The sequence below is a fragment of the Varroa destructor genome, unplaced genomic scaffold (assembly GCF_002443255.2).
Source record: "Varroa destructor unplaced genomic scaffold, Vdes_3.0 BEIS01000003.1, whole genome shotgun sequence".
NCBI lineage: Eukaryota > Metazoa > Arthropoda > Arachnida > Mesostigmata > Varroidae > Varroa > Varroa destructor.
The window spans coordinates 49,128,869-49,140,488 of record NW_019211456.1 but is presented as its reverse complement, the minus strand read 5'-3'; positions in this window follow the sequence as shown (position 1 = coordinate 49,140,488).

Here is an 11,620-nt window from a genome sequence, read left to right as displayed (position 1 = left end):
TCTCTGTCGATCAGTGACAAATGAAAATCGAAGCAATACATTGGACGATGTAGACGGTCTCAAAGAATGAACGCGACAATAGCAGACCTTAGAATTTTTAGCGAGGCGTAATAAATGAATTGGTAAACGAATGAAAGATCAGACCGTAAAAGGGATAGAAAAAAAATGTATGTAGTAAATAATTATTCGTCGTTGTTCGATCAGTGGTAAAAACGCTTTGTTCGTGTAAATCGCATAGTAGATACAAATTGAGCTTAATAAACATACTTTCAAATAACAAGCGAAGTTACTGATCAGGACAGAAAGTCACCCGTTAATGAGCTGCTGCCTTTACTGCGCCAGCCATTCTCTATTCGTTATGTTCATCCGTTTGGTGCCGAATTTTCACAGATAGTCCTTGTAGAGAGACAAGACAGAGTGACTGCAACTCGATCGGGCTGTTAACTTGTAGGTTGTTTAGCAAAAAAGTTGACGGGCGAACGTCGTTATCGCGGCCTTTATTATTATTATGTTTTTCTGCTGTTATGGGGACGCTGTGGTGCCGAGTAATCGTTCAGATCGACGTACGCCGAGACGCAGCCGGTAAGTAGAATATTGATGCTATAGTTTTTCGAATTACTTCAGCTAGCGGCTTCTCCTGTGCAGAGAGGTGTTCAAACGCCCATTAGGCTACATTGAAGTTATGCAGTTTGAGGCCATCGGACCAGCGGTGAACTTCGACCGTATGTTATGAGTGCGGAGATAAGCCGAGCTATTGTTGATCGTCCGTGTGTTCATTGTTGAAGTAAAATGATAATGGCTTGATTTACTCGCCACTGACCTGGAAGTGTGGAGAAATGTTTGTTAGTTACTCGGAACTATCAGATACGTTTCGCCTTCGCCCTTAATCATGTCGAAATAGTTTGACGGACGCTGATTTGAGAACGTAAACTATGAAAATGAAGTTCTATGTGTGCGATACTTCAACCAATACCTGCCATATTGTCCATAATATTGTAGGGACACCTGTAAACAAGTATTCTCATATGGCTAGTCTTTTTTTTAAATTAATTTAATGTTCAGCTGTGTTAGATAGTTTGCTGGACATAGTGAAAAGTGTTTCGATGACAACAGCTATTGGAAACGCTTTTCTTTGCTCATCTAGTTCAGAAGTATGGGCAAATGTTTATATTGTGTTTATTATTTTTATTTTAGTTATAAGCTATATCCAGCAATGCTATGCTAGGGAACATATGCTGTCTCAGTTAACTTCTCAAGCAAATTTTAATAGCTAGCCCCTACCTGGCTTATAGTGACTCTAGCTAGTCAGTTGAAGCATTCTGGTCTGCGACTATCATCACGCGTCTAATAATAAGGCCAAAGCCTTTTTTACCTCGCGCATGTGATTACGATAATCTCTGCGAACTATCGAAAGTGATAGCTACTATTGGGGCATAATACTGCCCTCGCCTGGGTGCGATTAACGCTGCTTTATTTTTACAGCATGCGCCGCGTTCGGCTTCAGTGATAGGTAGCTATATTTATTATACAAAAATTGGCCCTTACCACAAAGCTGAATATAAGCACTATTACTAATTGGGTGGTCAGTAATGAACTGAGTCAAACACGCCTCCCCGTAGGGTTTTTCTTATAAACTCTGCGCCCGGCAGCATTCAATCAACGACTAGTGGGCGCTGAAAAAGGGCGTATTCAACGAATAAACAACAACAACATATTGGGGCGGAGAGATAAATATAAACACGTGAAGACATTAACTGTACACTGGAACACCTGAAATGTGCTATTGAAGAACATCACTTTTATGTACATAGTGCCGGTGACTATGTTTTTTTTTTTGTTTTCGTTAACATTTTTTGATTACTTGCTAGTTCCATATATCGCATAGATTCAAGATGGATCGTCTATATCCGGGCTTCTTCTTATAAGTTGTTTCTTAAGCTATAAGAGAACACAGTTATTTAGGCGAAAATTTTGCATCTGCTATACAATATAAACATCATTCATTGCGATTGCATGTTCGAAGAAGAACCTAAACCACTCGCCAGCTACTTTCAAGATACTTCTTCCCTAACCGTGCTTAAAGCGATATTGATATATGTAGGTTCGCTAAAGCATGCCACATGTCTGGCGGAATTACATTTCGAACTTGTAACAGACCGAGTCCTAAAAATACTACCGTTTAAAATATACAACGTCTGAAAAAGCACAGACGACCTCAAAAAGATTAATCATCTATTTGAGTCTATCTGAGCGATTCAACCGCTAATTGGTATTTTTCTGTACCAAAGTTACATTTTTAAAGGAAAACTAAAAATAAATTGCATTTTATAAGAGTAACCATATTGCATCTCGAGCTGATTTTTCTCCTAACGAAGTTTAGAGTAAACCTCGGTCTATTAGTAGCAATGCGTGTATGTTAGTTTTAATTAAGGCGTCGTAATTTCGCATGTCATATATAATTCCTTTATAAATAAGTTTTGACAAATGTGTTGGCGTGGTGCATCGTTCAAGCAATAAAAACAATAATGCACTACGTCGCGGATCATTATGATTGTGGGCCAGAGGTTACCGTACGTAGGTATACCAGAATCCTATATAACCTATGAGGCCTTCAACTGTATGAAGTTGACTTTGGAGAACATCGCTATGGTTTTTCTATCTTTGTCGGTACCTAGACCTTTGAAAAGCTTCGCTCTGCGAACAGAACTTCGTGTGGACCTACGATAGGCTAATCATAATTTCTAACTTGTCTAATTTAACAATAAAAAAGTGATCCGGCATAACTACAGGCGTTTGTAGGAAGAAAAGCATTTTCTCCTTAGCTTTATTGAATGACTGATTTCTGCCCACAAAATCATTAGTGGCGCGGCACTCTTTATGGGGTAATGTGGCCCAACGACCCCTTCGATTAATACTTTATCGAACATGATGAAATTTTCAGTGGGTCCGTTCGGCCACACAACAGAGGAGCCTTCAAGAGTTATACAGGTACAGTCTTTCTTTTTCGCGACAGCCGTCGTTTACAATGGTAGGGCTAAATCAGTTTTGGCCAATATAGCTTCACTTTCTCCTATGCGTATGTTGGATTATGCTATGGCTTATTGGAGCTACGTACAATCTTCCAGTCTATTTGAAAGCTAAAAGATATTTACGTGTTGAAACGAATTGATGCATATACTTGACAGTGCAATAAATGCTATTTAACGCGTAATGTAAAGTTCGGCAGGGTTAGTCTGGCCTGACCACAGATTCTTCTACAGTTAACACATTGCAACTTAACGCCAGCGTTGTGGAATGCACGAAATCGTGCACGGGTTCGTGGAAGCCATACAGTGTGGGACGAACGCACTGGGGAGTCTCAAGTTTGAAGTAGCAAACCGAAGAAGTAAATCGAAGAGATAAAGCATTGAATAACCCACAAACAATGGCCTGGAGACAAAACAGTTCGGAGAGTTAAGAGGTACCTCAGGAAAGCCGTGCTGTACGCTATGACCGTAAGATGGTGGGGATCTATACATAATAGAGATTAAAGGACAAGCATTCCGGAAATAACCTCAGGTTTGACAAAGTATTTTTCAGCCCCATCGATACCCATAAAGAAACATTTGGAACACCCGTAAGGAACTCTGCGCATATCAAGCGAGTCTTGCTTAATTAGGTGGAAATAGAGTTTGACCCTAAGTGTTTCTAGCCAAACGTGCAACGGACGGCGAACTCCATGGCATTTGGTAACCATATGGCAGTAGCATAGGTAAGTCCGTAGGCAGAATTTACTTGTTTAGTTTAAAGCTATTACACCTCTAAACATATCTCAGGATACGCGGACTGCGAGCACGATATCGTACGGGGAGAGTAATTCGGTTCTGAACCCAGGATTACTTTGTCAATTGTGTCAGTTACCAGCTAACTACATGTAACAACCAAGACTGGCCGCTTCAGGAGCAACAACGCGGCAAGAGTAAATTCTGTAGGACACGAGCTCTCTCAATCGTGACACGCCGAAGTGGCTGGCCGAGTTATGAACCAAATGCGGGACTCTGCCCAAGAAACGCTTCGCCGATAATTTAGAAAGCTCAGCGCTATCCGCATCAAGAGGTTGGGCCGTTTATTCGATTTATGCGAAAGTCAGAGCGACATGTCAACTAAATTATTTCTGAGGTGAAAGAGCGGTGCAGTATAGTGGGATGTGGAAAGACGGTGGCTACGGAACGAGGCCGTTCCGCCTGGTAGCGCTCGCCGGGTGCACCAGACTGATAGGTACTTGACATTACAACAAGTAGCCTATAAGTATTGTACAAAACCAGTTTAGCCCCACCAAATACGAAGCTATGATCGACGCGTTACACTTTAGATATAACAATAAGCCTATATACCTAATCTATGTAGCCTATAAACATGGCTCTTTACATAGCTGTCCACATAAATAGTTAATGTTATAAGCCCACTTATGTGATGCCTGTCCTTTTGTTCGCTTAAATTGTCGCGACCTTGATACCCCTAGCTTTTACCGGAGACTTTATGTACGAAGACGCTTTTAGTACGTATTGTTTGTTTCTGAAGATAATGATGATTAACTTCTTCTACGGGGAACATCTTCAATGAATAATGGTCCACACACAGTTTCAAGTTTTTAAATAGATTTCATAATATAGAGGTGTTTGGTAATCGTCTAACTGGCCGATTCTTTGTTTATTCGATAGTTGCGGTTTTTGAAGAATGGCTTAAATCAGTTCTCTAACTCTAAGATACCTTCTCGGAAATACAATAGCTTCGTGTTTAGCAGTCCTTCGGACATCGACTTACTCTAATGTTTTGCCGTTTTGTTCTCGGCGGCGAAACGTGAAATAAGCAATATATCACAAACGTTGATGTCACCCCTCTACATTTAAAGCGTTAGCGGTGCGTACATAAAATACAGTCACGGTATGCTTTCAGAGATGAAAAAGCCTCTGGAACAGAGCCAGCCGTAGGCGGCTTTTTAAAAGAGCAACCAGTGGCAAAGGCGTGTTAATTTGTTGCTATAGCTTCATCGGCATCTAGTTTGCATTAATTTTATTTATCTAGTTCACAAATCGAGCTTTTTATTGCATCGTCTACGCTTGATTTGATGCCATACGTACAGTTAAGGCTGAATGCATTTCAAAGTAACGTTCGTGGTTGAATTTGTACCATGTTTCTTTGATAATCGCCTTCTCCGTAAGAAATTCTCTCTATATCGGATCTTGGTGATAAGATTTTTGCCTATATCTCCACTGAATTTTCACCAAGGTAAAAGCTATCTTGGAGCGGCAGCGGCAACGAAGGCAGTTGGGGTGATGCCAGTTGTTGTCGTAGCAGTTCGTAGAAGGTGGTAACGACGTTATCGTGCTGCATGCCCCAGCTAGTGCAGTCCCCCCGTTTCTCGATTTTTCCCGCTTGAGGCCTTCCAACGCGAGAGATTGCCTGTACTTTGCCAACCGCGACGCCACTGCTGCTGCTGCTATTGGCGCCGCCGCAACGCCTTTATTGCCCACTTTCTCAGATAACGGATCACTTCCCTTTGCTACGAGCTTAAGCTTTCTCCCCACTGTGCGGGATGGAATCCAAGACATAAACTTGATCCTATTATGTTTCCTTTTTTTTTTGGTTCTTTCGCATTTCGTTCCGTGAGTCCGCTTCTTCTTCGAAACCTTGCCCCCGTTCTCTGTTTTGCGCCTTCGTACAACCGTCAGCTTTATACTGGGACGGTACGATGAAAAAGTACTGCTGCAAGAAAACGCTTCCCAATCCCAAGACACTAGCCACATCCTTCCAACAGGCAACTTCCTTTTCTTTTACCTGCTTTCCGAGCACTCCCAATTGGCGAAATATTCACACCATGAGATTGTTCTTTCTGTGTTCTAGCGTGCCACCCAAAGTTAAGTGACTGGAATCTTTTAAAAGCATTTTCTCACATTAGCCCTGCGCCCCAGCTCATGGCCTTCCGTAACGGGTCCAGCCAAAGCTTCTGCGCCCAGTAGCCGCTAAGAGGATGCCTCGAGTCTCCAAGGTACGAAGTAACAATAGTTGCAGAACGAAGGTTAATGTACAAATGGATTAAGGATTCTAGGAGTCGTTTTCTAGCTTACGAGACACAAATTTGCTTACACTTAACTTTCTTAGCCTAAAACACTTAACCGCGTTTTTGCATATATCATCTACTCAGACTGAAGAAATTCTGCTCCAGTTTCGAGAAATAAATTTTACCAACAGTAACAAATGTCGTTCCTAAAAAATACGAAGTACTTCTCTCCATGGGACGGTTGGAACAAAAGACAAAACAACGTTTATCGATGTTATTATGAACACACGCAGGGTGGCTTTTTACCAGATACTCCAGTCTCTTACTACAAGACGATCATACAGACAGGGTAGCATGGGCGAATTCTTAGTTTCAATGCCAAAGCATACTGCTGTTTTTAAACAAGTTAATAAAAATTCCCTTCTTGTTTGCTACATTGCTTTCCTGTCAGAGGAATTGATGCGAAAATGAGGTAAACGACAAGTAGATATACCTACTTTGATAATTTGTTTTCTCTTCTATAAAAGACCATCATCTAATAAGTTACATTACAACAGGACGTTTTAAAAATATTCCACGTTGCAATAATGTTATACAAGAGCTCGATGACAAGGTCGTTAGACTGTCACGTTAGAGCTTAATTAAAATGCGTAAATTGACCCCCAAAGTCTCATATGAAATGCTCATTCATTCTTAACTTAGGTCAATTTTCTCTAAAATATGAAAAATGTTTACTTTGATCAACTTTTTTTTGGCTAAAACATTTTGGCCTCTCGCGGTGGCTTCGATCATTTTGAAGCTATTCGCGCACAGATACGCTACAGTATCCGAGCTACAGGGGAGAAGCTGCGGTCGGAGGATCTTGCTATGGTCTCGAATGATATTTTAGGGACTAGATCCATCACATGTCCTTGTTTCCTTAGTTGTGCAAACTTTAGTCCTGCTAAAATTATGGACAAGTGGCGAGCCAGGTTTGAATCCCAGCGTAGACGAACTTTGTTTCATGCCGTCTGAAGTAATTCCTTGTGGATTAAATACCGAACGTAAAAATGAGAAACATTTTTTTTAATCATCTGATTTCATAGCAGAGAAATTCCCTAACTCTGTGAGGTGAATCCTTACAAAAAAAAATAATCCTTGCGCCATATACATACAGTACATACACAATATTTTCATTCAGTCATCACATTCACAAGGTAGGTTCATTGTAATTGAAACAATGACCTGTTATGGCTATCGCAGTGTACCTACTGCGCAGTTATAAAACGCATCTGTAGTTTGGCGTAATAGAGCTATGCCTATTTCTTTTGTCCGCATTCGTTACATATCGGATCAGTATCCACTGTTTATTACCGCCAGCCTCTAGATATTGATACAACGATATCGAAAAAGAGAATAAAAAAGCCACTTCAACCTACTCGACGAAACGTCCTTCATGGTACGGCCATTTTGTCAATTAGCTTCGAACTCAAGATCTATCCGCAACATGATTGGATAAACCCGGCATGTATTATGTCCTTGTACATAAGTAATACTAATATTTCGTTGATCGTCCTTCACATGGTAGCTGTTAACACGTTTTGACATCATTAGTGCCCTATAAGGTTAGGTTCAGTACAATTTCAGGTAGTTTAAGAGTATCACCGATCTGTACGGGAACCAAGCTAATGTTCAACCGAAGGCGTAGGCTTTCGCACCAAGGGAGCAGGCCAAGCAAATCTGAGACAGGCGGGAGGGCTCCATTCCAATAGGAATCCCAAATAACAACTATTTTTATATATGCCTGTTCTTGAAGCTGGTCTCTACTGTTAGCACAGCAAGTAGCAGTAGGTGTGTTGCCGTAGTAAGCCAGCGTAGCACCCGCTTTTTGTTCGCTTGATGGGAAGCGAGCTCTAATCAAAGTTCCACGCCACATCAGTCGGGTGGGGTGGGGTGGGGTGGGGTGGGGTGATAGCAGCGGTTTTTGCACGTGTCTATTGAGAGATGGCCGGCACTAAGAGGTGTTGCTGACTGTGGGCAAACGGGAGGAGTAGGTACGACAAAAATCGGTCGTACCAGTGGGCGACGTCTCAATGGTGTACTTTACGGCAATAGCGATAGCACAGGTCGCTCGTGACGAGAACGAAGTATATCGAGCAGGAAAGCGCAGGGAAAGGAAAAGACGGTCTGTAAATGTGAATGGTATGAGGTCTGCTTCTACCAAGGACCACGATGGCGATACCATTGAGTAAATTGGGAGTCCTTTCCTCCCTGACTACAGCTTTGTGGCGGTTGCCCGGATACAACCATGGAGCGGTCAGCTATGCCGAACATTACACAATACAATTGGAGGAGTGCCCATAAGCGACCGGGAAGGCCGGGAATGGTTCGATATAGCCTGCTAATGTCATTTGAGATTAATAAGAGCCTAAATGGAAAAATGGTGGTTAGGCCATAAAAAAGGAAAGTAACGAAGATATGGATTACGGTAGGTTTCAATGTAATAAGCATCATGCGAATAAATAGTAAACTATAGACATAGATTTGTGGCTGCGATCCATTCGCCTGTCTCTACCAGACTATGAAATTACCAAGTTAGATTAACAATCTTTATACACAGATAGGATCATACAAACGCCGACGAATTTCTTCGGCATGTCGTTTATCCGGTATCCTTAGCACTACAGTAAAGCCATTTCTTTTTATAACAGAATAACAAAATCATTATAGTGGAAGACAATGGCGCTAGTTTTTGAGCAAAAATCAGCTAATATTCCGTATCTTCAGGCTGGACGGGTTTCCGTTGGGATTACATTTCAAATCTCACTTCTCGCCGGTTTTCTGAAAAATCCGAATGAGATCTGCATGAGGCAAATTTGAAAATCGGTTTAAATTGATTTTATTTTATTTTTAATATATAATTTTATTATTTAAATTGATAAATAAAATAAATTAACAACCCTTTTTGGTAGTAGAATATCATTGGCCAATTGGATAGTCCATTTTTTTTTTTTAACTTTTTGCCGATGTCGATAATTTAGGTTTTTTTTTCCTGTTCTGATCTGTGGTTACCCGAAAATTCAATTCTATTAGTATTTTTTGTATGCTATACATATCAACGACATTTTCAGTTGACATTTGTAGATATCGGTTGATGCACGATTTCTATTCAAAGGCTATTTGCACAATTGAGAAACAATATTCGGAAGATAATTAGTAAATAAGGTCCAGTTTGAGTAGTAATTATAATTAGGTTGAATAAGTATTGGTGCCACGAATAACATGCGTATCGTTTGCGAAAAATGTCGTTCAAATACCTGTTTTTGTTTAAACGCAAGCATAGATATAAGTCGGTTATAGGTGCCCTACTCTGTAAATACTAAGGAAGTGTCTTGATTTGATAGCACGATACCATATAGACAGAACAGCTAGAAATTCATATGGACCAGTAAGCTGCTGCTAATCAAATTAAGCCCATTGTAGTCTACGCTAAAATAATAAATTTTACTATAGCCAATAATAAAATACGTAATTAAAAAAGCAGACAATTCTACAGACAGACAGACACAGTCACAATAAGCATAATCGTCCAATCTGTGTCGACTTTTTTAGTCTTACCTTAAACATATTATAAAGTCCTATAATCGAAAAATCCGAAAATTAATCTTGATTATTGCCAGTTCCTCTAGTTCGTCCTTACTGATTTCAGATAAGGCCTCTGGTGAATTTCGAAATTTTCGAAGAATAACATATATATATGAAGAACAATATATATATATATATTGTTTCTGATAATTCCAAACTTTTCATGGAAACTTTTTTCAAATAGAGTTATCGGTTCAGCCCATTATGAAGAAGCAGAAAAGCAAACACTAAAACAGACTGATTGTGGACTTGGTAAACCGAAAATTTTACACTCAAGTTACAATCTATGTACGGTTCAACTTGTTGAAAAAACAACTTTTTATTATTATGTTTTTTTTGTCTTACTTGGTATAACACCTAGTCTTTCTAGTTTTACGCGATCCATAGCCAATCGATGTGCTTGATTAAGTCAATTTCTACTAGCATTTATATAAATCCTAATACTAGTATATTAATCCCCATCTATCTATCTATCTATCTATTACATACCGATTCTGAGGCAAACAAATAACCTTCTAAACGGACTAAAGCAAGCGACGCCTTTGGAGACTAAAAGGAAGAATGCTTAAAAGCGATCAGGTAACCGGCAGCCGACTGCAAGCTTCGCCGCTGATATGCCAAGAGCAGTATCGTACAAAGCAGAGAAAGGCTAAAAAACCGAAAGCGAATCGTGAACTGTCAGATGCGAAAAGGGGAGAAAAACAGCAGGAAAAGTTGAATGTATTACACCGGTGGGAGTTGGTTGGCAGCTTAGGACTTTCGATGGTTGGCGGCCTTTCTGTTCTCGTTTCTTTTTTCTCTACAGACGACCGCATGGAGCAAGACTAAACAACAAGTCAAGAAGTCTCGGCTGTATAGTGTACCGACGGACGGCGTTGGTTTCTTCTACAGATGTGGCGAAGCTGGCGTGAGACGCACAACGGATGCAACAGTGGCCTGGCTGCCGCTAGCAGGCATTGCGGGTTAGCTGTGGTCGCCTGGCAATGCCTAACACGAAAACGAACGCTACGAAAAAATAAGAGTGAGAGCAAGCGCCTGCGCTTGTGCCAAAAGCAGTCAACTGAGCTCAGTCGTACAAATCGAAGAGAAGGCTCCCGGGGGGAGGGGGCAGCTCAAGGTCAAACACAATGCCACAGCATCTGAAGCGGCAGAGAAAGGGAAAGGGGAGAAGGATTAGCTTCCCTGGGTTCAAAGTTGGTTTGGAGAAGATGGATTTGCCGCCGTTGCCAGAAAGTTTGACCACCATCGCGCTGCGATTCGATGTCGGACCGCCTGGATAATATTCAGAGTGCGATTGCGCCTCGACAACAGCAAAGACTACGCCTTGCATGCACCCCTCAAGCCTGCAAGAATCCACAAAGGATTCGTGAATGACACTGCTGAAGGTTCCCGTAGTAGCAGTAGATGCCATCCGCGTTCTTTCTTTGGGAGCTGTGATTTCTAATATGATGTAGCCATCGTATAGTTTATAAAGGTCAGCGCAGTTTCCCTTGCAGAAAACATCCGTTAAGGTCCTACCCACCGATTGGTATTTAACCCATTTAGCTCCACAAATTCAATTCATTACATGAAACGTTATATACTGGGAAGTATCCAAAAAGACGGTTTCAATACTTATAGTGTATTGATATTGATTTATTATCTAGAAGCAGATAAGCGATAGCAAGGAACTTGGCAACAACATCTAATAATGCAGATTCTTTCTCAAAATCGCGATTTTTATGTAATGTTTTCACATAACAAATTATCAGCTTTCATCCTCATTTGGACATTCGAACCACCTCAGACGCTTTTTTAAGTGCGGACCAACGTGTGTCTTACCTATGCTTTAATTGTGAAAGCAACCATTCTTTTAGCATTTATAATATATCACAATTCTGCCTACGCATTTTCTGTGCTCGTTCGCACTGTGCATCCCGGGCTGGTCCTACCCAGTGGAAATTCACCTGACACAAG